The 4502-nt window shown below is 40.8% G+C and overlaps 1 pseudogene; it reads left to right on the forward strand.

Moving 5' to 3' along the window:
- The first annotated feature begins 1575 nt into the window (after positions 1-1575).
- LOC149232498 (G-type lectin S-receptor-like serine/threonine-protein kinase At2g19130 pseudogene) lies at positions 1576-4036 on the forward strand (annotated as a pseudogene).
- Positions 4037-4502: the final 466 nt, after the last annotated feature.

Consider the following 4502-nt stretch of genomic DNA (forward strand, 5'->3'; position numbering starts at 1 on the left):
TAAAATATTTTATTGTAATTAGTATTTTTTTTTAATGAAATACACATTTTCCCTATAACAGAAAGTAAAAATAATTGGATTTTAGTGATACAATAAAAATATTTTTACATCTAATTGTATGTTCCCTCTTTTTAGGGTTGATGAAACCTAATCATTGAGATGAACTAGCCTGAGTGGTGGAGACAAGGGACAATGGGAGACACCACTAGAGAAGCTAAATCAACCCTTAACTGCAAACGAAGGATGAATGAAGGGATATGGGAACAAGGTACATGGGAAAAAATAACCATAAATAATGAAAATAAATTTAAAAAATATTTGCATAGGACTTCTTAGAAGCCTTAAGAGGGAGTTGAGAGTAAAGGACAAGGCTAAAGAGCTCAAAAATAGAGAAGGTGGATATTGAAGGCTAAACTGAGTAATGGAAGATAAAGAGACCAAATATTAAACTTCACAATTATGAGCATAGGGAAACCTTTAAGGATCACATACCAAGTAGAAACCAAAAAGGAGGGAGAGAATTCTCTGACCTACAGTGGAGTAAGAAACCATTTTGTCCTAAGCCTGAGAGGAAGAGGGATACATCCACACTAAAAAGGTGGCCTAATATTCTTCACCCCTAAGCTTTCTAATTCAAACTAGAGACTATCTTGAGAATCTAGAAATAAAAAATTGTCAAAAAAATCATCTCCCACTTTCCTGTAAGGTAATCAAACTACCACATGAACTAGAAAAGCCTTGTCCCAGGAAAAGGAAAAAAGTAATGTAAAATCTATTTGAGTTTCCATTCCTTCCTATTCTGATTTTCATCCTCCTACTTGCTTGTTTCCACCTCCTCCACCATGATTAAAAAACTAATGCAAAATCTATTTGAGTTTCCATTCATTCATATTCTGATTTTCATCCACTTACTCGTTTCCACCTCCTCCATCATGATTACCAAGAATCATCTACCTATTTGCTTGTTTCCACTTCCTCCACCATGATTACCAAAAAATAATAAAGGTACAAACATGAAAAATCAAGAATAAGAAGGCCGTATCAAAAATTAACCCTTACCTTTCATTACACCCTACGTTAATAAAATTACATGCAATCTTGAAATATATCCCTAACACCCATTGTCCCCTAAATCAAACTAGGTTATTAAAATTTTATAAATTATATATTATTATAATAATTATTATTATTTATTTTCAACATCACGATTAAATGAAACATCGATGAGTTTATATAAATAAAAAGACTTTCATCACCAAATAATTATTTGAATGTCAAAATTTAAAAAGTTATATACTTTTAACCTAAAATGCTTAAATATAAAATTATTATTTTTATGAAAAAAAAATATTTATATATTTTAAAAATTAATTTAATTTTTCATTATTACATTTTAATACCATTAAATTAAATTTAAAACAAATATTTAATTATAATCGGCTGTTTTGGCGATGATTAACTAAATGTTATTTTTAACTCCAGATCCTATTATGTTTGATATAGGACAAGCTTTTACTTTTCTTTTCGTGTCCCTTCCCGTATTCATTCAACGTTTCCGCCGGGTATTTCAAGAATATGGGTAATTATATATACTTTTAAAGCTGAGCGATGCGGAAGATGCAGCTTCGAGCAGCATAGTGTTAGGCGCCTCTCTGACTGGTAACGAGACCAGGATTTCCAAGAACCAGGATTTCCAAGAACGGTATTTTCAAATTGGGATTCTTCAATCTCACCAACAATAATGTCAAGAAATGGTATGTGGGTATTTGGTATGCCAAAGCCTCACAACAGACAATTGCTTGGGTGGCCAACAGAGAACGCCCACTGCAGAACACGTCCGCCGTTTTCAATCTCACAGAAGACAGGAGTCTCCTTCTGTCTTATGCGGGATCAATTGTCTGGTCCTCCGAGGCAAATGGGAAGAAGCCCTCTTCGGCTGTGATTATGGATTCTGGTAACTTGGTCGTGGTGAGTGCCCAGAATACCTCTGAATATATTTGGGAGAGCTTCGATCATCCGGGAAATACGTGGTTGCCAGGGATGAAGATCAGTGTAAGGCAGAGGCTGACGTCGTGGAGGGACCCTTGGGATCCAAGTCCAGGGCCCTTCACTCTTCAGATGGATCCAAACGGAGCCAACCAGTATGTACTTATGTGGAAGAATCACATAAAATACTGGGAGAGTGGTGTTTGGAACGGCAGAATTTTCAGCGATGTTGCCGAGATGTCGTCAAATTACATGTACAATTTCGGATTTTACAATAACGGTTCGTACAAGTATTTCACTTATTCTGTAATGCATGGATTCACAGAACTGTCGCGTTTCGTTATGGACCAGTCAGGAGAAATCCGAGTGTCCATAACGCTGGCAAATAATGACTGGAGCATGATATGGCAACAGCCCAGATATCAATGATTTGTGTATGCTGCGTGCGGGCCTTATGGATTGTGTAACGGTAACAATGTTCAGTCCTGCAACTGCGTGGCGGGCTTTATCCCCAGAAACAGGCGCGAATGGGAATCTCAACAGTCGTCTAGCGGCTGTGTTCGAAAGACGCCGTTACGATGCAGCCATGACGGGTTTGTGGAATTGTCTGTCCAATCTATGCCCCCTCAAGGGTTTCAATACAAAGGGCAGGGGCAGGGGCAGGGGCAGGGGCAGGAAGCTTGCCTCAGCAATTGCTCGTGCAAGGCATTTGCCTATGTTTTTAGCGGTAGTTCGCACGAGTGTGTAATGTGGTTCGGTGAATTGTTAAATATGTACGATACCTCCAATGGGACCTCTCTGTTTCTACGATTAGATGCCTCTGATTTGCCAGATTCCTCTAATTCTAAAAAGATGACAACACATCTTGCCGGCTTAGTGGGCGGTATCGTGGGTGGGCTGGTTGCAATTCTGGCACTTGTTTTACTTCTTCTCTGGTGTTGCAGGCGATTGCGATCGGCTGCAACAGAATACGCGCCGGGAACGCTTATTGTATTCAGTTATAGAGATCTGCAGAATGCAACGAAGAACTTTTCTGAGCGCCTGGGAGGCGGGGGTTTTGGTTCCGTATTCAAAGGGACTCTAACAGACGGCTCTCTGGTGGCGGTTAAGAAATTGGAGGGTGTGAGCCAAGGAGAGAAGCAGTTTCGCATGGAGGTGAGCACCATTGGAACCACACAGCATATTAATTTGGTTCGTCTGCGGGGATTTTGCACAGAGGGCTCCGGCAGGCTGTTGGTGTACGAATACATGCCCAATGGCTCCCTCAACTCCTCCTTATTCCACAAAACCCGGAACAATGATCAGATCGAGAACAAGTTGCTGGACTGGAAAACACGTTTCAGCATCGCGCTGGGGACTGCTCGGAATCAATTACTTGCACGAGGAGAGCAGGGACTGCATCATCCACTGCGACATCAAGCCGGAAAACGTCCTCTTGGATTCCAATTTCTGCCCCAAGTTAGCTGATTTCGGGCTGGCGAAGCTGTTGGGCAGAGAGTACAGTAAGGTCCTTACGACCATGAGAGGAACCAGAAGGCACCTGGCCCCCGAATGGCTCTCCGGTCTGCCCATTACTACCAAGGCCGATGTCTACAGCTTCGGCATGACACTGATCGAGATCATTGCAGGCCGGAGAAACGTGGGTGGGGTATTGCAATCCAACGAGCTCTTCTTCCCTACGTGGGCTGTAATGCAGATCAACATGGGAAACGACATGGAAGTGCTTGACAAGAAATTGATGGGCAATGCAGACGCGGAGCAGGTGAAGAGGGCTGCCATCGTGGGAGGATGGTGCATACAGGATGACGAAGATGCGAGGCCATCCATGAGTCAAGTGGTGCAGATATTGGAAGGCATTGTAGATGTGCCCTCTCCTGCCCCATTGCCCCTATCTCTGCAGAACCTTTCCTTGAAACCCGACAGTTTCGTCCGTTTCTTCTCGGAAACAGAACCTCCTGCACATCAACGCGACAACAGTGATACTCGCTCCACTCCACTGTGTAGACTCTCAGAGCATATTTACGATCTACTTGGACTTTCATCAAAATAAATCTCATTATTTTCTATCTGCTTAGACTTTCATCTGAATAAATATTTTTGTCAGCCTTATCTAAGCCAAACAGATAATAGAGGTGATTGGCGAAATGGAAATGTGTCATGAAATAGTTGACAGCGCTTTCGTTTCTATCACCGCAATCTGTAATGATAACAGGAAATTATGAAATCATATTAAGATCGTATTTATACGACGTATTGCATGGTGTTTTTTATTCTTTTATCATATATATTGGCACCATCCGTATATCAGGAACACGTTATCAACCATCCTTATTATTTCTTACACTCCCTTCGTACCATACGTATACAATCCTTTCAGTGAGAAATAAGTTATTGAATTATCCCTGCACTCTGCGGCTGAGTGCAGGAATATGGTAAATGTATTTTGTCGTCATTAATTTATTCTTTTTCCCATGGGTTTATTTTTTATTTTCATAAGATGGATTATTTATTTCAAT

The sequence above is a fragment of the Pinus tabuliformis genome, chromosome J (genome assembly GCF_031772625.1).
Source record: "Pinus tabuliformis cultivar Carrire ecotype Pingquan chromosome J, CPIR1, whole genome shotgun sequence".
Lineage (NCBI taxonomy): Eukaryota > Viridiplantae > Streptophyta > Pinopsida > Pinales > Pinaceae > Pinus > Pinus tabuliformis.